The 27,735-nt window shown below is 27.7% G+C and overlaps 1 protein-coding gene and 2 non-coding genes across 4 annotated transcripts in view; 1 reads left to right on the top strand and 2 right to left on the bottom strand.

Moving 5' to 3' along the window:
• Positions 1–27,735, top strand: part of LOC112681662 (B-cell receptor CD22-like) — a 356,479-nt gene that overhangs the window by 248,385 nt on the left and 80,359 nt on the right. The gene's annotated exons all lie outside the window — the stretch shown is intronic.
• On the bottom strand, positions 14,910–14,982 carry Trnav-cac. Its single transcript has one exon. It is a non-coding gene; the product is annotated as a tRNA-Val (tRNA).
• On the bottom strand, positions 19,229–19,301 carry Trnav-uac. Its single transcript has one exon. It is a non-coding gene; the product is annotated as a tRNA-Val (tRNA).

A 27,735-nucleotide genomic window follows, 5' to 3' on the forward strand; every position in this document is an offset into this window, starting at 1 on the left:
GTGCAATATGGAATGGTACATTCGCGACAGGCATACAATGAAACGTTGTCATGAATGGGTTGATACTCGATCTTACGTGGAGTCTTCTACAAAAAATCCCGGGATTCCGATGAAGGTGGTGACCGTGGAAGGCACACAAAACAAACCCCGGAAGATAATTCACTCAGGATTCCGATGGGAAACAACAAAACTCGGACGGGGTAATCGGATAAACATTAACCTAGTGAGAACGCAGTTGGACCCCCGTGAGGGGAAGAGACGGAAGAGGGCTATTGATCCCACGGAAAATGTTGGTTTTCCGGTCATGTCGGGATAAAGGGCCACCAAAAGGGACGTATCGCAACGAGTCACCTTAAAACATCAACGGGATTATTATAGTTCTGAGACTTAAGGGTGTATTTTTTTTCGCTTACTCTCCTGATCATCACGAACTCATCCTCACAGATATAGATCGTTAGTTTATTATTTTGTTAACTCAGTAATACATAAAATAGCTGTCATTGATTTGACAACATCTCGAGCATCTGTTGGACGTCGATTTTTCCACTTTTTTGCTATTGTTGTGTAACACTGGGACATCGTTTATTTATTTATTTATTATTTTAACTGTTATTTTTTTTCCTTACACACAATGGAGCGTCTTATTTTTTATATAATTCGGTACCGTGATCTTCTGTGCTCCCTTTGGAAACATTATATCGTCATCATTGCTAATGGAACAATTCGCGTTTAAAATATTACTTGTACGACCTTTCGTTCTGCGAATTAACTTGGACTGTGAAGAAAAGTTTAATGGCTTAACAATTTTGTATTTTTTTCATAGATTTTAAAACTGTCTATGATATCGAACAACATTCTTGTGAACTGGTGAATTTAAAAATAATTAAAAAAAAAATGCAAAAGCAAAACTATTATAATTAGAGTCCGGATTTATACGCATTTAAATAGTGTCAAATATGAATGCAAATATAAAAAGAAAAAGTGGCTAAATATGATTATATGCATTACACTTTACAAAATGTGTTTTTTTTTTTTTAATAAATCACACTTTTATACCAAATAAAATTCTAAATATTTTATCAAAAACAAAAATATGATAATATCCACTGCCTTATATTTCAAATCATTTAAATCAGTCGAAAATTTTAAGGAAACTTAAAAACGAGAATACTAATAAAAAAAAATCTAAAATAAATATTTTATATTTTATAAATATTTTAAATCATTTGAAGTTACTTACTTTCAAAAAAACGAACAGAAAACTTAAAAAAAAATACAAAAATGTTTAATTGCTTAAAAACCATTATATATGCATGTTATATGAATGTATGAACAAATATGTAATAACCCTAGAAATATACAAAATATGCAATATAAAATTTGATATTTAAATTCGGTGTGATATAAGTCGTGGACATTTTAAATCTCCATAGACATGCATACACTTAGTACAAACATGCAAATGCATATAAATTCAGGTAACGCCCCCCCCCCCCCCGCTAATTTAGATAATACCTAATTTTTATTGCATTTATTTACATTTTATTTAGCAGTCTTGGAAAGCGATAAGGAAGACTGATAACTGATAAGTTGACACAAAATTGTTCGTCAGTTTCAATATCACTAGGTATTCGGTATTTGGTTTATTTGTTTTTATCATGGTTGTAGATTCATATCATATCAACTCAATGGTCCATATACAATTATTGTGGTTTTAATTAATAAAGTCATAGTGATGACCACGGTTTAAGATTCTATCTAAAGCCATGGTGATGACTGTTTTATCACAGAATAGATTAAATTTAATCTATTATGTGGTTTTATACTATTATGATAATACTGTTGTTATTTTTTTAAAATGTTAAGAGAACAATTTCTGCGGGCAGCCTTGAAAATAGTTATTTCCGAAATAACTCTAAACGTTTAATTTTAAATGTATTTATTTTTAAAATATAACAAACAGTCATAAACATATTTCATAGTTACAGTTATAAAGTTAAGACTTTATGTTTTTCTCTAAATCGTGAAAATACCATTAGTACTTACACACAATTTCATTTATTATATTTATCCTTACTTCTAAACCCCTTCAGCCGTAAATCATTTCAACATCAGAAATATTAAAGCGCACATGTAATTTATTTTAAACAAATAATTGGGAATGGGAATTATTAACAAATTTTCTTGTAAAATATAATAAGAGTGCTAAAATAAAATGCTAAGACATTTCTATCAGGGGTGGGCAACTGACGGCCTGCGAGCTTTATTTTATCTGGCCCGTACTATATTTTAAAATAACAGCATACAATTTTAAAGTTTATCTTTTATACTCTGACTTATCGAAATAACAATTGTTATTTAGAATTAAACATCGTTAAATGTCTAAATGTCATATGTATGTATAAGTGTATTTTTCAACCATAGCTGTTCGTACCAAACTATTTAACTATTTCAGTTTCATCGTATCATGTTGTCATGTATGTTGAATTTATTATTTTGATGCATATAAATGCTAATTAAAATTTATATTTTGAATGACTTTTTTTTTCCTTTTTTTGGCCCGCTGGATTTTAATTTTCTAAAAATTGGCCCTCTAGTAACTTTGAGTTGCCCATCCCTGATTTATATAAAATGAAGGATTTGAGTGTGGTGGAATTCTGTGACTAAGAGTGAAAATGGTAAAATTCACATCATCATAAATTGTATTTTCAAATATAATCAATGTTAAAGTAATTATTACCATATAACTTGATAAACAATACAATATTAATAAATTGAATTAAATCTTACAAGTTATAACGACAAAGAACAAATCATTGTTTGTTTGCCTTTTAAATGCACTAACATTAGTTCAAAAACAGTAACGAGTAATTAAATTAACATTAATAACAGACATTAAATAACCTGGAAACGTCTTGTAGAGTATTAAATACTTAACAGAAGTATAAAATTATTCCATAACGCATAAATCTATTTTTAATGGTCATTTTGGTTTCGAGTGATTTAGATGAGTCATAACTACAAATTAGGTGGACTGACTTAATTGTGTACATCATGAAATTATTTTACAATTTTATGCTATATAAAATTAGTGATTTTTTTATAAGCAGTTTATTACCTTTAAGGCTCTTGTATTACGATTATGTTAGTGACACGAATCAATAATATTATATTACATTACCAAATAACATGAATAATTTGTTTATTACAATTGATACTGATTTATATGGTTTTTTTATTCCTTAATTATACTTAGTGATCAAATACACATGTATATCATATTTATCGATAAAATGTAAAATTGGCACTCTTAACCCACTTATTTTTCATTAACTTGACAGTTTCAATAGATTCTGTGCGACTGAATTTAAATAGACATTTTAATAATAATACAATTTATTTTAATTTATACCATAAAATTTTCATTTTTATATCTTTTAAAATATTTATATGTTATTGTATTATTATCGTATTAAATAAAAACAGAACGTGGCAAAAACAACTTTTGTAAAAGATTTAAAGTATAATTCCGAAAAGTCGGTTATGTATTAAACATTTTAATTTTCTTCGTAATGTGTAATTTATAATATAACTAGACGGTAAAATGATTTAAAAGAATTCCTACAAATATTTATACACTTCGATTGTACACAAAACCCCGTAATAGTTGTTGTTTCAACAGGTTTCTATTAAATTAGAATTCCATTTAAGAATAGTATCAATTTTATTTAATGAAAGCCTTACTTTGAATATACTAAAATATTTAGGGTTAATAATTATACTGTTTATGTATTAGAAAATTTGAATTTTTTCATAAAAACTGATCTATTTTATTAAATAATTTTATTTTAATTATGTTTTCTATTCTGCTTTATCCATCCCCAAATATTTGAAGTTTAAATCTAGACTAAAAGTTTTTTTTTGCATTTTTTACATTGAAAGTTAAGAAAGTAGTTTATAAAAGTTATTTTTTAATATTCTCACAAGTAGTTTTTGAAAACATTAGAGTATATTAAAAAAATAAATTTGGAAATAATATTAATTTTCATTGTATTAATATTTATATTTATTCTTGTAAAATTATACTAATTAATACGTATTCAATAATTATTTTATCTTATTAGTTAATCAAAAAAAAATATAATCAATTTTGTAAAATAAGAAATGGATTAATACTAATCAGGTCTAAAAAAAATGTATTTGTTCCACTATACATACATTGAAAAAGGATTAAAAATGAAAATAAAACTGTATGTCTTTTGTCTTTGGAAAAAATATTAATCGAATTGTACTAGTTAAATGTACTGGTTTGGATTGTTTGACGTATATTTGTTATCGAATATACGCAATACATCCTTGCCACGCTTCCGACCATTCGTCTATCGAATACAATAATTTATGTATCACACTAATATTAAACTTATAGATAATCATATAATTATAGATATAATCTTTTCAATTATGTTTAAACTGTAATTATTTCGATTATTGCCAGAAATCAATAATATTTGACAGCAACATTTTCGTTGCTTCTCAGCAAGTTATATTTTTCGATATCTAAAATTTTCGTTTTTGAGAAAAAATAGTTAGTCATTTTTACATTTACATTATCAAGTTACAGTTATGTTGTATAACATAATATTTAATTGATAAACAACTATATAATATAAACATCACATTAGATGGACCAATCGACATTCAATTTCAATTTTTAATAAAACATTCTTTATACACGTCAAATACAATAAACTACTAATACCCATAATGAAAAACACCAAATAGTAACCTGTCGAATGTTATTTTATCCATAAAAGGATTCAAGCAAAAAAACCATTACCTAGTATTATTTTAAAAGCCATAACAATTTATGGTTTTTTTATTGAAAACAAATGAAAAAACGTTTGTTTCTCAAGTAAAAATTAAACTTAACGTATATTTTAACGATAAGCGAAAACAATAAACACTAGAATATAACACTAAAGTTACGAAACGCGTTCGTAACTGAAGTTAAATGTCTACTTTATATTCAACTGCAAAAACTTTAAAAATACAAATATGTCAAGTAGGTACCGAAATAGGATTTTTTAATGTATAAACTTCTAATAAGTTATAGGGTTCATTAAATAGTTAGTCTCTATCAAAATCGTGACCAATTAATTTTAATCATAATAAAAATTATACTTACTTGGGAATAATAATAAATTTTATATTATATTTAATATCAATACCATATGGTTATATACAAATTAATACAACACATGGTTAAAATTCAATTGAATATGAATATTATAGAAATTTGTAAAGTCAACCGAATGACAATTAACGAATAAGTAGCTCAAGCTATCAATAATACCGTAGCAAAGGTGTTAAATTATTATGATGTTAATTTTAATAGTTATTATATTAAAATATTTTTTTTTTTATTTGCTAAAAAATTATAAATAACTCCAGAGTCTTCGGACACACAAAAAAAAAGGATTAATTTCATATACATTTTTCAAATATCTCCATTCTTAAAATAATAAAACAAGGGAAAATCGCTAAATGATTTTTAACTTAATTTTTTCAAGGTCTTGTGTAGAAAGGGATAAACGATATTTCTCCCCTTGAGCATTTATATTATTGAAACATTTACTTTAATATATATTTTAACAAAAATCCATCGCATGCTGAACAATGGGTAAACGAGCAGTCTGCCGGCGGTTTGTTAGCATTAAAACAATTTCTCGGGAACTTTCAAAACCATATCGAAATATAATTAAAAATATTGTATTCAAATATCACGTAAAACTCACTAGCGTTCACTCTGATGTGCATGCGAGATAAATATAAAAACTATTATCGTTGCAGTCAGGTATTATATGCTTTGTACAATACTATTATAGTCGCTACAAGTTCTTTCGATTTTGTTATCAATTCTTTTTTTTTTCAGTAATATTACTAAAACGTTAAAGCATAATGCTATAGTTTTCGTAAATAAAGCTAATTGTGTAAATGTATTCCAACGGTATTTGCTACATGTGATTTGGTTGATAAATTTTAAATTCATCGAGGGTTCGAAAGTTTTACCGTTGAATAATGTATATATTTACTATAATATATTGTTATATACATATAAAATAATATTAAATGGGCACAATATAAAATAAACCCTACACCCTATACGTTGAGGTATTAGAATAAATTATACAAAATATATCGAAATACTATATGTTTTAAGTATTCAATTGTTTCAAATAGGGTTGAGGTTTGTATGATTGAAAAAAATAAAAACAAAAATAATACCATAAACGAACCGCTAAAAAATGTATAAATATAAATAACTAGTTTTGAAGTGTATAACAAAAAATGTATTATTAAAATTTACGGAAAATAAGACCTAGATGTAATACGTTTATTTCATTGAAGATATATTGACTGATGCGGGTAAAATATATATTTCTTTGAATTTACTTTTAAGAACTTTTTCGTTGAAATCAGTATCAAATGTTCATATTTTACCAATATAAAATTTAACAGTTTATTGAAATAAAATGTAGCGCAAGACTGACTGTATGACTTTAAAATTTGAAAATGGCAAAATACGCAAAATATTTATTAAAAATATTTCTGTCCCCTGTAGTCATGATATTATGAAACATGGTAAATACACTTGTCATATAATATATATATATATATATATATATATATCCAGGACAGCATATAGTAAGCAAATTCATAAAAACCTTATTTCAATATTAAAATATATGATTATATATTTTCCAGGCGTGTTAAAACCACCTAATTAATCGATTTCCCTTTCTAATCCGTGACATGTCAAATCAACTCGTATAACGCATTAATAACGTACACATAAGTTGAAATGGTAATCAAAATTCATTACAGGAACTCTACTATTCACAAACTTATAAATATCAATATAGCATTCCTACTGTAAATATATCTAATAGTTCTGTACACATATTTTAAATTGGATTATTACTCTGTTATTTTTGAATAATTAAAAATTATGTTGTATCATATAGTACTAGTTGTTGTATTTTTATTTTTTTAATTCTTATTACATACTATTAATTTATTCAACCTGTTCGCTCCAATATGCGTGATATTATTCTTATTCTTATTATTATTATTATTATTATTAATATTATTATTCTAATTAGCGCGGCGGCGACTCACTCTCCTTATCTGTTTCCCTCTTCCGGCTTCCCAATTGTAGATATGTGAATTTTAATTACTTATTATATTCTTATTTATATTATTGCCAATTCACCGTGTTATGTAACGCCGATAATTATTTTCATTATATTTATATTATTTATCTGTTTTTGTCGTTGTTCGTTGGTCGGTCGCGATTGTTGCAACACAGTCTTTTATTATTATTATTATTTTTGTATACCATACTTCTTTTTTTTTGTATTCGCCACTGTAACGAACAATTTGCAATTATTTATTATTTTTCTCGCCATTGAGGTAATAATTATTTATTATATATACGTTTTGTTTTGATAAAAATAAAAACCTCACCATCATCCAAAATACACGAGTTACCAGCCTTTTCTTGACTCCGTTACCATAAGTGTATTTAGTGAGTTATTGAAGTTATATGTAATTTGTTTCATTCATCATCGTCAGCGTGCATGTCTATCCGTGATCGTCATTGTGTCTATTTGGTCCGTCAAAACGTAAGACCGCCAGCAACCGGCATGGTGTATGCGAGGCCGTCCTGGTCGCCTTGACCGTCTGAACAGTTACCATTGTCTTCTAGTCATCACGTAAATTTTAAGTTAGTTTGTAAGGTGTGGCCTGAGTGTTTAATTTTAGTATTTCGTCCGATTTGTGTATGAGCTCTGTGGTCATTGCACCAAACCGATTCGACCACAGAGACCTCCCCTCCCCCCGATAACTAAACTCAAATTCCTTTTTCCCGTGTATAAATAATAAATTGTTTCCGTTCCTTTCGGGCGCACGCCGTCGTGTCAGTGGCCGCCGCCGAACGCTATCGGTCAATTGCGTACCTTGGGTTGCTTACCTCCAAAGGTATCGCGGGAAGTAGGTGAAATTGCCTAGCCAACAAATTATAGGCAACCGCCACATACTATTTAAATTTTTCTTTTTACATTATTATTATTTTTTGTTAGTCACATGTGATTGGTCCTTCGACCCTCGTTTTGGCCCAAACACAACCGGTACGCTCTACCCTTCCATTTAGCTCTTTCTTTAGTATTGTTATTAGTATCAAGCACGAGTTCTTAACTTTTAAAATATTTCTCATCAACCATAAAGGTCTTCCTATTGAAACAGTTTATCATTACGTTTACACAAATAAGACAGATTTTGGATTATAGTATCTACTTAAAAACCGTTGTTAAAAATTATTCTAAACACTGGTATATCGAAATCATTACGAAAACTAAGTACGTGATGAAAATTTAAAAAACTGAAAACCAATATATTTATTCGTTTCAAATTTATCCCAAATCCATAGTTAATGCACACCAAAATATTTCGTTACACTCTTTATTGACGATTATTCCCGCCTGTTGAGAATATTTCGAGATCGACATGATGCAGTAGTGCATTCTCGTCGTCATCCTAGCAGTCACCACTGCAGACGAGGGTTATAAAATATAATAATATAAGGTTATAGAATATCAAACGATCATTGTGTTATAAATATTATTGTAATGTTATGACGTACGCGAGTGGAAATCGTTGATTGTCGACGCTCTTTGTCTTTCAAGTTTCATAGCAAGCCATAGTTTGCTAAATGACTACAATGTACCTGGAAGGGCTGTCGTTATAATCCATGAGGACGTTGATGACTTGTATGTGCACAACCAAAGCGCGTGCGCGCATCATGGCATATGATAGGCCTTCGTGCCGCTCGAGAAAAAAAAACCGTTTATTTCTTTTTGTCCATGAAGGTTCGATAATAAATTATTAACGAAAAATATCTCACCTCGGACGCTAGAATGCTCAACCATCATCAGTTAAAACGAATATAACCCATATGTATAGACGACGACCATATGTAAGTTGATTTTTTCCAGTGGGGTTCTCCACTCTCTCTCGAGTTCCCTCCCCTCGCCACTAGTCATGACTATGTCATATTGTACAGCATATTGTATAGCACTATGAGATTATTTAGCGCAAAAAATAGGCACTATATATATCGAATATGTTACTGCATTTTTTTTTGGTTTTTTTTTTTTTTTTGTTTTTTTTTTTTGTGTGTTATTGTGTTATTGTATACCTAAATATGTATACATTTATATAAATATTGATATTCCAAAGAGTCAGAAGGATGGAAATAAAAAAAAAAAGGTTTATACGAGCATTAATTTGCTGCTTTTCCTTATTGACATTTTTCTGCTCCAATAATCCAAGCACGTACCATTGGCCACACGTCAACTGATTGTCATACATAATGATCTTAAAAGTCCACTTTTACACCCCCATTTATCGTCAAACATCCTCTCTACGCAGAAATATACCAAAATTAATATACACGCACAATGTGCATTGTAGATATATAAATATTTAAAAAAAAAAAAACTCCTAAATATAGTATAAGTACGTTTTACGTCGATATCGAATGGATCAAACGCGGGCTGGTTCATGTTGATATTGGATTCTGAATAAAATGATGAAAGTATTAGTTTTACAACGATACAGATTTTTTTTTATATGTATATATCTGTGTGTACATGATTTCGATCATCGCAATAATTAACGATTTATGATATGAAACGTCGTCTAATTGTTATATAAAGTGCGGTCAGTTTATGAATTTTCGAAGGTTATCTTCATAATTACAAAAAACTGAGAAAAAATTATACATAAAAAACGATAAAATTTACCTACCTACGTCATAACGGTTCTCAAAAAGATCGACATTTTTTTTCATCGTAACTCTTTAGTTTTCATCTAAGTTTCTTATGCATATATATTACGAATAAATGAAAAAAAAAATTGAATAATATTTGAAAAAACATTTTATGGGTATTTTAACATTTTGACAAATCGATTAAAATCACGATATCCGCTAGATATTGTACTTCAAAATTCATAAAACTTTACATTTTTATGTTTGAGACTACTTGAAAGTTTGATACTTGATTTTTATTAGAGTTGATTTATAGTGAAAGAAAAAAAATACTGGAAATATGCATAAATAGCGTTGCAAAATGAAATTTGTATGTAATCGGATAACTCAAAGAATATCTATTCAACGACTATAATTATTCAACGCAATAACATTCTTTAGCAGCTCTTTTGTACTTCAATTTTGATGAATCAATTTTTATATATCAATTCTCTTTAGATCGATACGTTTTTCGTTATTTAAATTGATGCAAAGTTTCACGCATAAGTAATTCCTATCGTCAATACTAATAGTTAATGCAAAGTGATCTATGTGTGTAAAACTTAAATATTTTACGTTTTAAGTATAGACAAATCGACTCCTAATATGCACAATTGTATTCGGAGTATGCAAAATTTTCATACAGTCTATATAAACGACTGCGAGGATTAAAAGTGTTTGGAGTGGTGAGTTTTCTATTGTATCATTAATGTATAATTCTTCGTTATCAGTCACATAATTTAGTTGTAGCCTGTTTGAAGAATTTAAATTAATGTTTGTTTTCGATAATTTTATGTAAAACATCAACACAAAATAAAGAAAAATGTTAAAAATCCTTTATTTAAACAAATTCGATGCCTGATTGTGCAGGTTTTTTTTTATTGAATGCATGTGTTTATGGTCATTCGTGAGTGAACATTGTTGACAAAAAAAAAAAAAAAAATTGCTATTTATTAAAAAAAGTACACCAATTCAATAAAAGGACCCTTTTAATTATAAAATAAATTAACTGTTATGTTAAAATGAAGTTATTCCTAAAAAAAATCAATGTTAATATATATGAAAATATAATATATATACTCGGATATGAACTTATTTTTTTTCATGTTTAATAAACAATTCGATAGAATAAAAAAAATAAAAAAACTGACAAAAATGAAATCATTTGTCATCGCTTATGTTTGTTCTCATTTTTATTGTTAATTAAATTTATATGCTCTTTCCTTGCTTTAATTGCTTTAATTATTGGTATTTTTGTAATATACTATTTAATATGGTTATTTATATGTATATTTATACATATATATATAGATATGCCCATTTACAATACAATTTACTAATTTGTTACAGTAACTACGTATTATTATATTCGTATACAATTTTTTCTAAAATTTCATAGATTAAGACAACTACATGAACTATTTATACAAAAGTTAAATGCAAAAAAGAAACTTATTTTTCGAGTGTCATCAGTTACGATAAATATGTGTAATTTTCTTTTTTTAATATTCACCTATTACAAAATACACTATACACCTAATCACTTGTCGGTACTAGACGCATGCTTATATTCGTTATGTCTGAAAATAACGTGAAATTCCAGCATGATTGTATAAATTGATAACATTGCAGACGCAAAAATCACCAACATATTATTAATATTGTTGTAGCTGTTCCGCACACGCAACCTCGTTTCACTAAATTTTTCGTTTCCTATATTACAGATGATTATCGTTCAACTTTATTATAAAAAAACAGTTATTTCAGATTAAATAACAACTATGCCCGTCGTTGGTTTTTTATTTTTTGTTAAAACCAAAATAAAATGTCGTGTTTTAATATTCAATGGTTGGATTAGATTAGGTTAGGTATATCGAATGTAACAATTTTTCTTTTCTAACTAGAACTAGTCTTATTAATTATAAAAAACATCAATTAAATTCAATGATAAAGTACTTAGAACATTATAAAATAAACTTCTTCTTTGTTTTGAATAGGTTTCAACGATAGTTTTATTGATGTTCAAATGCTTCATTAGTTCTGGAAACCATAATATTCCTGAGCGCAGTCGTTTTTTCATTTGTTTAAAAAAGGAATCCTTCTTATGATGTTAGGAATATTTATTTTTCGTAGCTATTGAAATATTTATTCGATGTTTTACAGAAATTTATAGTAGGCTGTTACATAACTTACACACTCACATACATTTTCAGTGTAATAATATAAGATGTATCAAACATACAACTATTTTATGGTAAAAATAAGTAGGTTATCAATATCAACTAAATATAAAACTTAATTTGAATTTCTTGATTTCAAGAAAATTATATTATGCGAGAAACATATATGTGTACTATGGTAAATGTAAAATATATCTATAGATAAATATTTTTTTAATGTGCAGAAAAAATATTAATTTAATTTTAAATTTGATAAATTTGATTAAATTTACATTTTTTTTAGAGTATTTTAAAAAAATATTTTTAATTCCGTATATCATTTGACTAATTGGGTCCTAGATGCCCATGCCCTCTTCTCTATTGCTTTTGAAAAGACAAACTAAACCTAATTCAAACGTGTTGTTCTTAACCGGGTTTTCCTATAGACGCTATCAACGTATATTTCGTATAAATAAAACACAAAGGGAACACCACCAATATGGTATAAGTGTATTTAACCATTCATCCAACATGACAGCCACAGGGAGCCCCAGTTGTCAATTTACTATTTACAGTATTATTTAAATATTTGTACTAAATGATTTCCGTGTGGATTATTTATAGACGAGCTCGTTTTCACGATTGTAATGAGCAATAGTATTTTTTTAAAATTATAAACATAATTTAAAGTTGCATCTATAGATTTTGAAAAATTCAAACCTTAACACCCAATACATGAACTACAATAATCATTTTTAACCCAAATTTACTAAAACATAATAAATGTTATAATATGTTTGTATTAAATATGGAATAAATTCCAAAATATATGTTACAAAAAAAACACTTCATAATGAAACAGGTATGGAACAAAATTCGACTTAATTTAATCAAATTTCGTTTAAAAAGTGTATTGTGTGCCAGGATTCATCTAGTATACATATATATTCAAAACATGTTCCACAACGTAATCCTAGCTCTTTACGTAAGGTGATGCGATGCGATGAAGAACATTGTAAATCGATTTACTATTTATTTACCGAGCTTCCTTTTTTTTTTTTTACTCTCTGTTCTATCTATACAAAAGCTGCTGTAGATTATTTCATAATCTCGAACGAAATAAGACATTTTAAGTTTTCGACGTTCGAAACACGTCAAGTCACTTAATAATACATACAAATCATTGATCGATAATTCACCACGTTGATATAGAATAATATCAAGTGTAGAAACATAAAACTGCAGTGAAAACGGTAATGCTGATAATTAGAACTCGGAAGTTGTAGGAGTTGCATATTTTTCTGTATACTCTCAATTTATAACACACCAAGCTAGAAATCTGTTCCATACAAAAACAAGTTTAAATACAAAAATTAAAAATGCATTTTTCCCATATTTTGACAATTTTAGAAAAAAGTGCATACTTCTTAATTTTCATATGTTTTTTATGCATATTTCTTAAATTTCATGAGATTTTTATGTCTGTGTAATATCTTTTAAACGATTTGAAGTTTTCCTTTATTTTATTTTCGATTATTTAACGTACTACTCATCATGCCTTACCGTCGTCAAATCAATTTAATTTAACGGAGTGTATTTTTCTTTATCTAAGATGAACACTATATAATATTATCGACGTTATCGTTAATCTAATAGCAATATGGCAAGTATATTATTAATACTAACATTATACACAATTATACATTAACCATAACTTCATTGGATGTTGAAAGAAGTTTTTTGAGCTACAAAAATATACTTTCAGACAATCGTCGTTCGTTTGATATGGAAAATATAAAGAAAGTTCTGATTGTTCAACGCAATACAATTGCAATAATCTATATGTTTATTGAATTAATATCAAATAAATATAATTTTTCAAATAACTTTCATTCTGTTCTTTTTTTAGATTGAAAAAATTACAATCCATAAAAATTACCCAAAACATTTTGAATTTAATAAAAACATAAAAAAAAATTGTTTCGTATACTTAGTACATTTTTTTCATATTTAATAAAAAATTTTTTACATATTAAATACATTTTTTCATGCCTATTTTACAATTTTATCGTGCATATTTTGCCTTTTTTAGTTACTACAACTTCCGAGCTCTACTGATAATACTCTGATGCATTTTTCACTGATCGCAAAACGGAAAATTGGTACAATAATGTTTTAACATTGATAAATACACGCGTACAATGTTATCATTATCAGTGTTTTAAGAAATGTAATGATCAAATCTGTTTATCTTAACTGTTTGTAAATTTCTGTTTAGCCGTATTTTTCTTACTGTAGATGCATTACTTCTATATTTTTCTCGACCTATTTATCTAAATACTAAAAACAGTACGTAAGAAAAATAAAAAATATAGTTAATAATATTAAATATGTTCATTGTGTAAGCACGTTATTTTAAACTTGTTTGAAAACGATAATATCTTATAGTATTGTATACATTTTTAGAAGTAGTTTAGAGTAATTTTTTAATGTATCCTCGGTGACTGCTTTTAGCATATTATAATTGAGTAAAACAATAAAAAAAAATGAATTTAATTAAATTAAATGTATTTGTCCTAGTCAAATTAAAATGTCAATTTGTTAACTATTTATTTTTTTTTTGCACGATTCCAACTTTGATTATGATATATGCACGCTTATCATGTACTTATAATCGTCACCTTACGTGAAATAAAAATAAAGCAACTAGTCGTGATTTGATATTTGAGATTTTATTCGCAGTATTGGAAATATTTCTGATCAAAGTGATATTGTTTGGCTCACTCTCTCGGTAATACTTTCTATTCCTACAGCGAATGAATGTTGCCGAGTAATAATGTGAAAAAATAAAAATTGTAAAAAAAAGTCAATTCACTATTTACTGTTTCCGCCCGGGATCGAACCGGGGACCTTGTGCGTGTGAAGCACACGTGATAACCACTACACTACGGAAACCACACAGTACAATAAAATTTTTTAAGTAATTAAACAAATAATACTTTACGATTACCAATAAGTAAAACTGAGACAACAGCGTTTTCCATTTTTCTTTTCATTTGTATCTGAAATATGGCAATATGTAGGTACATGAATGCTCTGATTAGCGATGAACGGACGTAAGATTTAATATTCAATCGGTGACATACTAATGACATAATAATGTTTATAATTCAATGGTATAGCTTCGAAATAGGTATCTACGCAAATTATGATTATTATATATGAATACTATGAACTTAAAATTATGTATTCACAGTGTCTATTTATGTGAATCTCATAAATAACATCATTTCAGATATAATATGTAGGATAATTGTTATTGTCGTTTATTTCTTCGAAAAGATAATGACATAATTCAGCTCCGCTGAACAGATTCATGTGGGGGCCCATGAATTCATCGTTTGAAATATTATAATAATTAGATAAACATTCATGTTAATAAGATTTACATTTTAAGTACCTTAGAGTTTTTAAACTTTCAAAAAATAATTAATTAAAACATTCAATTTAGATAACACTAATTATTATATGATACTTACTTATAAGTTTCTTATAATTAATGAGCTATAAGTACCTATATAGTTTAATAAAATACATCATGTAAGTAATCGAATAAATTAAAGGTAGGTTTAAAACATTTAAAGTTCTTTATTTTGTTTATGCTGCGGCCAATTAGTTTTTTTTTTTTAATAATTGAAACATTCATTTGTCTAGATTTGCATTACTAGCATATTATATATTTTTGGTCTTGTATATAAGTAACTAAACTAAGTTATTTTTCTGTGCATTATAGATACGGTTAAATTTGACAATTACTGTATTTTATGTTAAATCTAGGGATGGGATTTTTATGATTTAAAAATAACAAAAAAATATTTTAAACATAATAATAAAATGTACTATAAAAATGCATAAAAAATATAATTATTATAGTTTAAAAAAAATATTATAAAAATCACGTTGCCAAACATATTTAATCATATTTATTTAACAATAATAATAATAATAAAATAGGTATCTATTTTTTTAATATTTAAATTTTATTTAACTTTGTTTAAATTTAATTGCTTTCATAACTTGCTATTATGATTGCCGTTGGACTCTTACAAATAGAAAAATTTCTTTCGATAATTTGAATTTAATTTAATTTTTAATAAAATAGATACATTGGCCGATATGCTCATATTTGTTAATTTATAAATTTAGTAAATTACATGCTAAACGTGCATGTTTTGAGTGAACAAAGGCCAAAACGCATGATTAAATATTCTAATATTTAAGAATTTATAGAAAAATTATGAAAAATACTTTAAAGACTTGAAAAATGCCCTAAAAATGCATATAAAGTTAAATTTGTCATATAATGCAAAAAAAATATGCAAAATAAAAACTACATTAAATTAATCAGTATGGCTTGAAACACATTTTCTGCTAATGGACATCAGAAAAAAAAAAATACATTTGCATTAAAATCTCAGTTATGTTTAATTAAATAAATTACTGATGCTTTATAAAACAATTTTTTATTGGTAGTATATATATTCTGTGTATAGATTTTTTGTGTTTTATAAATGATTCTTTATTTAAATTGTTTTTGTTGTTATATTTTTTATTATTTTTAAGTGTTTTAGTTTCGTATCTTAGGCACCTCTCCAAATGGTAATATCATAATTAATTATTTATTCTATTTGTATCTATCTGTTTACCAATGCAGGTAAATATCAAAGAAAAAACAACACATATTGTTTGGGAGTTAAATGGAAGAAATGTGGTTTTATTTGTTTTACTCTTCCATACTGCGAATATTATATACCGTTTCAAAAATACATTACAATTTTAATCAATAGATTTCCATAAAAATGTTATTTATTTTAGCTCAGGGAATTATATGATGTTTATTATTCAGAGAAAATAGTCTTGAGTTTAGACGGTTTCCGACCAAAGTCGTGCTCATTAACTACTACACAAGTACCAATAATAAATAACAAATACCAAATACCACATACCTACTACGGAAACCTTGTAAATTGACGTGCTTTATAGTTGAAATCCTTTTTGATTGAATTTCAACTGAGATATCAAAACGTAAAGTTTTGGAACCAAAACTGAATTATTTAATCATCTTTATACTATAATTATGCAACGAAAATTAACAAACATTAAAACCTAACATTATACCTATCTCTGTTAAATATTTTAAACCAATTAAATAGTATAATCAAAAGTTCAAAGGACAATGTCATCACACACACAATGTGCTATGGAAAAAGTCATGGTACTTATATCTCAGTACATATTACCTAAAAGCATTCTACTCTTTACGATTCCAATGGTAAAATGATTATTTTCCAAAATTATGTCGAAAAACCTACGACCTCTTCTGTTCAAGCGTAAGATATCATAACCCATGGCCATAAATTCACCATCACACAAATACAAAAAATCAAAGTTATTAACTTCGCCAAACCGGTTTACAGCTCCATAAATTCTAATGACTATTTGTTTCCTGCGTCATATGATAACAGCTCATCAGGTTTTACATATAATACTATTTCAAATCAGCCTTTGGTAAATCCTGCTACGAGTTTCTCTCCTCCGATCAAAGTTAAAAATATAAATAATATAACACTATTCAAAAATTCGTTATCTACTAAGATTGATATCAACCAACTATCTTCTAAAGTTACCCAGTCATACGTAAGTGTTCGTTCCAAAGATCAAGAACGTTTCAATGCGGTCATTATCTTTTTGAGGAAAACGGATTGAGTACCATTCCTTTCTTCCATCCCATCTACGCTCATTTCGGGTTTTAATCAGGAACTTACACTATACGTCGTCTACCTCCAATATATCTGAAGCTTTGGTCGCTATCGGTCATACAGTCACAAGAGTCTCGAATATATTAAAACGTATTGTTGCTCTACCACTCTTTTAAGTGGATTTAAAACCCGCTGAAATAATGAAATTATTAATATATCGTCAAGTCAATCAAGGCCCACCTCAATGCCACAATGGCCAAGCCTATGACCATATTCAATGGTCTGTAATCATTGTCTACGTTATGTCAAGTGTTACGACGATCACTTCATTTCTGAGTGCAATAAAGATAGAAGCTCCCCAGTTAAATGTGCCTTGTATGGAGGTAATCATACAGCAAACTTTAAAAAATGTTTGTAATTTAAATCAATTCGCAAACATAAATCCCGTTTTAATCGTATTCCATAAAAACACATAACTTCACATCCTTTAAATATAAATTTAAATCCTAATCCTAAACCTGCGTCTACATACATGATCTTTCTGGTGCTGTACACCAACTGACAACTAAAAAACCAGAAGACATAAAGAAAATTCTCAATAACTTAAAATCCATTTTTACTCCTCTAATAGCTTTACTGTTGAAATTCTTTGAGTAATTATGTTTAACTCAATCTATATCCATTTATTTTTCTAATATCCACAATGATTCATTACATTATTTACATTCATTAACTATAGTTTACTTTTATTATACCATATGTTGTTAAAATTATTAATATTTATCATTTTCTTTATCGAATATTGTAGTATTAAATATATTATTATTTATAACTGTAAGTTATTTAATTGTGAACTATATGTGTATATGTAATTGATGAGCAAAATAGTTTTTGCTGTAGTTTTTGCCGATGGTTATTAACTCAATTGACTTAATATAAAGTAACGGTAACAAAATTATGGTTGATTGATGTTTCATATTACATTAACTCAATTGAGTAGACAGTTGATTATAAATTAACATAATAGTCAAATATTTAATTAATTCATTTTATTTTTAAACAAGAAGGTTTTTCGTTATAATATTATAATTAGACGTTGAATATGTACCGAAAATTAGGAAAGTTACTAGTTCTTTATTATTAAAAGTCAATATAAATTTGGTGAATTGATAAAAATCAAATACAAAAAAGTTTCTCTCAGATAATACAAATATGTTGCACAAAACTATTAAAACGTAGCAATGTATTATGATAGACAATTAAAATTAATGGATTTTAAATCAGAAATTTCAATTCATATTTATGAATTTGAATTTGAATAACAATAAAATATATGTATATATATATATATAAATCTTCCACTGGATATTTAAAAGTGGTATGTTTGATGAGTTTATTCAACAAATTTTCGCAATACATTCAAAATATGTAAAAAACAAAAATGTTTCCGCCCGGGATCGAACCGGGGACCTTGTGCGTGTAAAGCACACGTGATAACCACTACACTACGGAAACCGCATGTAATTATCTTAATAAATTGACGATCTTTAAAAAAATTAATAAAAATTAGACATTAATTAAACAATTTTATTCAAGTTAAGCAAAAAACGAACCTATTGATAAGTTATTTAACTGTCGAATACAATTAAAAAACTCGGATATTAATACAATAAAGTCAACTAAGTTACTTTTGAAAAATCTTTTTAAATAAAATAAACCTTTTCTTCGGTGTTAAATTTCTCATACACTATTTTGTTTTTAATTTTATTTCATAAATATAAATATAAACTAAACTGCAATTTATAAATATTAATGTCTTATTGAATTATGCCTATTTTTATTGAGAAAAATGTAAAAAAAAATATTTATAATGTATGGATTACCATATACGTTAGGTATATAAATATCGACAATAAACGTATATGAAAAAACTCCTTTATTTTTTAGCTACATAAAATAGCCAAAAAGTATAAAAACATATCAGAAAATGCCGAAACACGGTATATAAACATGTTTATAAAAATACATACATATTTGTGTGTATAGTTTTATTTTAATAGTATCGAACATACTATTAACTAAAATATATAAATTATCAACGCCCTTAATCTATCGATGTACATACTTATAGGTTTACTGTTAAAACTTGTTTCGATGTAATAATTAATTTAGTCAAATATATTTACTACCATAAACTGTACCTATTGAATTCAACCTTACGTATTCCACCTTACGTACTACCAATGTATAATATGTTGTTGACTAAAACATTATAAGATTAATGCTAAGAATAACAATATAAACCTTATACATATATGTAGGAAAGTATTCATATTTTATATCTGATGACTTAATGTTTTCAAATATGCTAATAGCGTAGATAATATATATATTTCATTTGAAAACTATTAACTGGATCAATTTGTATATAAATTCGTACAAATAATCCGAAGTTTTTTAATTTTAAAAGAAAACTTTAAAAACGTAGGTACCTATATAAAATACTTATTCAATATTATTTTATTATTTTGTTATATAATTTTATATTTATCACAATGGATTACATACCCATTTAAAAAAACCTATTAAATTGCAAATAAAATGTAAACTATTTTCTTATTTTTTTCGTATTATTTATTTTTTTCCTTATTTTAACAATTGTTGACAATTCTTTGATTTTCTAGTAGTTAACTTACGATTTTCAATGCACCTTAATTGATATTAATATAATATTTTATTCAAAGTATGAGGTCAACTAACCAAAAATAATTTCATTTCGACCAAGAGAAGAATACATTGATCTAATTTGAAATATAAACGTGGTAATATTTTATTGTATCGTTATTATATCATTAATTATAATATCTGAACTGATCGCCCATGTTTTCAGATTATTTTATTCAATTGATTTTAGTCAATGTAACTTTTCCGCCTATCTTTGACAAAAAGGTAGAAAATGTAAATCGAAATAAAATTATAGTTCGATATTAACATTGAATATTTTGTACAAATAAATGGATTACATATATTACAAGCGATGTTTAAACATATGAACACATATGTTTTTCATTCAATGGCACTGGTATGTTTTCTTAAACATTCTAATTTTTTTTTATGGGAATACAATTTAAAATAATATTTATAATTTAATGTGGCAAAACCGTAGTAAAAACGTATTTATATCCATCTAAATGGCATATACACGTAATACGTATATATGCGTACACATATTGGTATTAATGAAAGTGAATAGTGTATTACAGAATGACCTGCGTCGTTTAATTGCATTAACAATTTGAATAAAATCCTTTATATAAAATATGTTTGGAAAAAAAAAGGATGTATTTTATAGTGCATGAAATAATTTCGCCGTCATTCATATTATACACCTAAGGTTTCTTTAATTGTATATATCGTCGGTGTCCATATGATCCGCTCCAGGGGAGGGAACCCACCAGGTACGAATTAAAATAATCACATAATGTGTATTATGGATAACACAAATACAATTTATTATATTGGTGTGCAGTAGTAGAAAACCTATTTTCGCGGGTAATGCACGAACATGAAAAGGCAGCCGGAAAATCGTTATTCGTCGAAAGATCGTCGCCTGGACCGAATCCAAGAACAATATTGCGCGTGATATACAATAAATTAAATCTTTAAATGATATTTTGTTATGATAATAATAATATATTACACTGTCGTTATCGTCGGAGACGTGAATCGAATTTATAGATTATAATATTGTAGTATAGCAATATCCGAGATGTGGACGCGCACCCATAATATAAACGATTTTTAAATTTGTTAAGGATATATTATTTATATAATAATACATAAATATGATTATTTATTTATTTTTTTACGATATTGGAGATATCGGCGACGACGTATTATAGAACTTTATACACAACATGGTACACGTTTTTATTATAAATATTGATGATATAGTGTGCATGCAAAAGCTCACGCGTCCCCTATAGAGTGCGAAATATAAAAAAATAAAATAAAACGTTTCTCTCAGCATTTCACTTATAATCATATGAATATTAAAAGTAATACGTTTTAACAAACATGCGCTCCTTCAATTTATTTACAGGAACATGTATACATCTGTAATGGTCTATACGTACTTAGGTACACACTTCATAATAATACTATTATAATATATGCACACGTACGATGTTATGTAGTTTTGAGTGATACGATCGGAACCGCGCGTACATGCATAAATAGAGCAGAAATAATGATAATAATAATCTAAACGGTTTAGTGTTTGCAATATACTCTACGAATCGGTTGTAAATTAATGACTGCGAAACAAATTTTCCTCTTATGTTAAGAAAAAAAAACACGAAATAGCGGTGTGTATAAATGTCTGTGTGTGTGTGTAAATATGTATTTACGTATGTTTCATATTGCATGTATGTAGGGCAAATTTTTTTGAAAGTTCAGTTCTCATATTTCCGATGTCTACAATTGTGTTTGGAGGAAAAAAAATCTCATACTTTAATGAGTATTTTATTTTCACATGGTAACTTGTTTTAAAATATTTGCAAGACAATTTTTTGAAAAATATGTTCATGCATAAAATTCGAATTATTTTTCTATTAGTATTGTCAGTAGTTTTTTAAGTATACACTAGCAGCGAGTACGTATTTATAAATTATTAGCTGTTATAAGGTGTTGAAATGAAATTCCGCATAGCGATGAATCTTGATATTGCCACCCCGCCAATTTTGTTTCATATTAATTGATATATTACTGGGTTGTTCGGTAGTACTTCATACATTATTTTCTTTTCATCTTCGAGCAAGGAACCATGTGGGTCATAAATAAATTTGTATGGATTCCCATTTCATATTATATAATGTACACTACTACACAGTGGCGTATACAAGGGGGGTGTTTGGTAGATATGACACCCCCCTTGAGCCGTATCATATATTACATTATTATAGGAGTATAGGTAAATTGATAATACAATATGAAATATAAAATAATGCACAATACTAATTACATATATACAGGTTAACATTATCGCGATTGCGACAATACGTGACGAAAATTATTCGTTTACGTTTTCATGCAACACAAAACGTTTAATAATAATAGGTATTGTAGCACCGAATACTGATATTCGAATAGTCAAATATTCGAATAATTTATGGTAAAGCTATCCGAATTCGAATATACATTACATCTCTATTACAGACATTATGTATACATATTAATTTATTAAAATAAAAGCTTTAGTTTGTACGTATTATATATAATATTTAATAATTATAATTAACTCCCCCCTTCAGAAAATCCTAGCTACGCCACTGCTACTATAGCAACGATACACAATGAGCATAGGTAGGAACACAGATCTTACCATGGCCATACCAATCGATTTCGGCGAACGTGTAAATGATTTTTATTTTTATTCCCCCGAACACATTCCCGTATTGTACTACCCAATATTCTATGTATTATTTAATTCGTTTCATGAATCCTATCGATACGCTGAATTAAAAAAAAAAAAAAAATCGTTATGTCAACCATATAGGTGCAGTTCATTCATAAAATAAATACAAAACAATACGCGTATTATATTGTGCGGTGTTGTATTTTAAACAAGTATAACATGCATGCGATTTAATGTTTGATTCGATGGTTCAGTATTGGTTATGTTTTTTTTCGTTTTCAGAAAGTAGATAATTTTACATTTTATGTACACATGACAATATATTATTATTATTATTATTATTATTGTACGCTTCGTAAATACAGTTACACATACGCAAACACACGCGTACATAAAGCGTAAAAAAATCGAGTGAAATATTGCGTCTGAACGTCTGTATGAGTGTACGAACGTCGAGCAGATCATTTTAAATAATTGATCACCCCGCCGCACGTGGCGCACATAATATTGTCATAAGCTGCGCCCAGAGAACTTTTTGCGAAACATTTCATACAACGCATATAACGATAATATATATAACGTCAGTTAAACGATAAGCTCGTCGGACTCGTTGACCAGCTATAATAACAATATTAATGATAATAAAGCACACCCGAACGGTACATATTATATCAACGGGCGTGCGTTTTGTACGTGTCTACCGCTCGCACCTCTCGTCGAACACCATTTCCTCGTCGTTTCCGCCGATATTTTTATTGGCGTTTTTATCGATCCGTTAAGACTACACGCGCACTGAATGCCGTTGATAATAACAGTAATGTAGTAATGCATGTGCACTAGCGGTGTAACTCTAAAACGTTTGGCATTCTAATCACCGAAAACATCCCTGACCTTCCCCCCCCTTTTCAAAAATATACTATGATATTTCGAATGTATCGAATGTATTCTCCCGTTTGTGTTCTATATCAGATGATCGGTGCGTGTTGAACAGGATTAAATACAATTTTTAAAAAACTATAATGCTACAGAAATGTAGGAAAAACCTAAACTAGTAATTATTTTATTTTTATTCGACTTACTAAATTAATGAACCATGGGCTGATTAAAATTAAAACTCGAAGGAATAAATTATCGTTTCCATCATATTATACTCGTATTATCGTTGCACTGTGACGATCAGGACGATTTAAGAAGAATTTGGATATTGTATAAAATGGACCATACCTTTCGAATGCGCGACAAACGTGATGAAATTTAAGTGTATTTCACTTCTCCATGGTTTGAATAAAAATACTTATAATAACCTTGCAGTACATACAATCATTATCAATACGTGCCACCGGAATAAATTACGTGTTGACAAACACTTGAATAGTATAATTATATTATTAAAGTGTTCAACGCAACAGCTTTGCCATGGAGTGAGTGATACGTAACCCAATAATCGGTATCACATTTAAATGCCGGTACGTCATAATATTGTAGGTGATCCAACTGGGATTATTTCTTAAATAATGGGAAACGAAGAATGTGACATAAATGCAATAATAATTTATACTTAAGATTGCATGTTTTTCACTTTTTCCGATTACACTAATCTATGATACTTATAAGTGAAATAACACCATCGATAAGGATGTACATTTTAGTTAGATTAAATTATAAACATAGAAACATAAGTAAGAAACAAAAAACAATCGATCGATTACAGTATTTATGAAAGACACATTCAATCAATTTTTTTTTTACACTTTTTATGAAACTGATAAATTTAACTTAAACCTTAAACTTAATCAAATGGCCGTTGCATATTACCCATTATTATATAACACTAAAAACTAAGTTGTTAAAATGCTGTTCAACTATAAATAATATAATTTGGTCTTATTTTTATGTTATTGTTAGAACGATAAATAAGTATAATATTTTTTTCTAGATTCAATTAGATAAAATTCCTAAATAGAAACCACATTATCCATATAATGCATAATAATATTATATCATGTCTAAAGAAGAATATTTCACTATAAAATTTAACTAATTGATGATAATATTTTATTATAAATTGTGTAAAACCAATAATGAATTTCTATGTAATGGTCAATGAGATATTTAAATTTTGAATTAAATTGTATGAACATAATATAATAATTATTTCGTATACCGGTTATGATTATCGATATTTCTTCTACTTCACGTTGAGTTTTAATCATCACCGAATATATAAAAAATTCTCTTTACGTTCGCTGTGCAATCCAACACAATCATGTGTATTTATTAGTTGTATTTTCTACCGAGCAGCCAGTTTTATGATAGCGTATTACATTTTTATCAATAACTTTTGGTACACATTAAATTACTTAGTAATTGCTTTATAAAAAAATATATTTAAACTGGTCGTAATTCTAAGTGTATAGTTAATCATAATTTTGATGAAACATTGCTTAACTACGTAAGAATCATAGGTACGTTTTCCTGACACCACTATGTTAGAAAATCCATATTTTTTTTTGCGCTATTAATCGTACCGTGATTTGTACCAATTTGTATCACTCATTTCAGAATTTATAACAATTTCCAAGGAAAATCAATTTCTCTCTACGAGCAGGACCGGCGATAACTGAGGGCCCTAGGGCTGTGGGGGTTCCAGGCCCCTTCCCTTTGCAATTGTTTGATCAAGACGCACCAAAACCACTAACCTAACCACTGTACATGCATACTTGGTACAACAAAGTCATTGTATACAATGCCAAAACGACGGGTTCTCTTGGATGTACAGGCCCCGGGGTTCTAGCTCTCCCTACCCTACCCTCTCATCGGCCCTGTCTTCGGGTGCCAGGAAAACGTTTCCATGGTACTTAGTGGGAGAAATTGAAATTTTGCAGTGAAAAAAATATATTTCATAATAAAATAATAATTTAATAGAATACTATATTTATTTAATTGTATTGATAAATACATAATGATTTATAGGTATATATTTACAAAATAAAATTAATAAAACAGAGAAGTTTATGTTTTCTATATTTTTCGTTAAAAATATATCATTGAATTTGAATTAATTAATAAGCCATGAATTAAATCAGTTTTTGTTTTTATCCTTGATTTTTGTGAGTATATTTTAGCTCAAAAATGTTTATAATTGTTATTAAACGCTTTTTACGCTTATCAGAGAGTAATTCTATTGGTAGAAGTGCATATTTTATGATGTTAGAACCATGTAACAACATTTTATACATACTGGAAGGCATGCGTTACAAATTATACAACTTAATGTACAATTCAGTTGTTTCTTTAAAATATTGATCAAAAGACACAAAATTAATATCATATACACTAGATATCGTAATTAATATATCACCTCATTTTATAATCAAATTTAAATTAACACTTGTTATTTTTGCATTTTTTAAAAATCTTCTTGCCACATTCCACGTATTAGAAGTTCCTTGATCTTATACTATTTTATCAATTTTTATTTCCATATACATTTCCATTTTACTTATTTCCGATAGGAAAACAACGATAAAAATCAATATATTTTTAACCTACCGATAGTTATAATTTACTATCGACAGTTCTAATTCTGTATGAAATAGGAAAGAAAATAATGTTTTTACGTCGGGACGCAATCCATGTGTAGCGAATTACTTGTTAGCAATTTTACATTTAATATTGGTTTCCAATGATACGAGTCATATCAAAGTCGTCCCACAATATATAAAAATGCAACCAATCTTTAGGATAAAATTATACTTACATATTACTATAGCTGCGTAAACACTGCAATCATATTTGATATTTAATTTTTGTCATTGATTTTGGCTTGTACATTTGCATTAGCATGCGTAACAGATAATATATCATACAAATAGGTCAGGAAACACAGCTCAATCCAATCGGAACCATCCTGCTGAGTTTCCATTGATTTACGCTTCCGGAAGAAATGACCCATTCTCTCTATTATCTAAATTCATGATAGAATTACAAGGTAATTACTTATGGCATTCATTCATCTGTCATCGGTCGAAACTGACAAACTATCCCATCGATCCTCTCTCTAGACACATTTCATGTTGTTGTTCTGAATCTTCGTCATCGTATGATCTTTGCTTTGCACGTTATTTGCATACAATAATTTATTTCATTGTTGTATACGACTACGTGATTCGATTCCAGCAGAATAATTTTTTATTTTATGTTTATCGCTGATGAAAGATTGTAACACTTGAGGGATTAAAGACACGGGATAAAAATCAAACGGCGTATTTTGAAAACCATCGACAATCATCATCTCATAACACAGGTATCATCTTCATCACACCCATAGTCGGATACCGCAGTGGGATTAACCACATGTTTTGTATCATATTTCATTATTCGAGTATGTGAAATTATGATTTTCAGACTTCTCAACGAAATCGTTGAACACCGCAGTTATGCGTTTCATTCGTATGCCAATTGATTCGAGTTGTTTATACTTCACGAATTTAAATTGCACATGTATTTTAAAAAAAAAAACTCACATGTATT

Source organism: Sipha flava, unplaced genomic scaffold (genome assembly GCF_003268045.1).
Source record: "Sipha flava isolate LNK unplaced genomic scaffold, YSA_version1 194_pilon_pilon, whole genome shotgun sequence".
NCBI classification, from domain to species: Eukaryota; Metazoa; Arthropoda; class Insecta; order Hemiptera; family Aphididae; genus Sipha; species Sipha flava.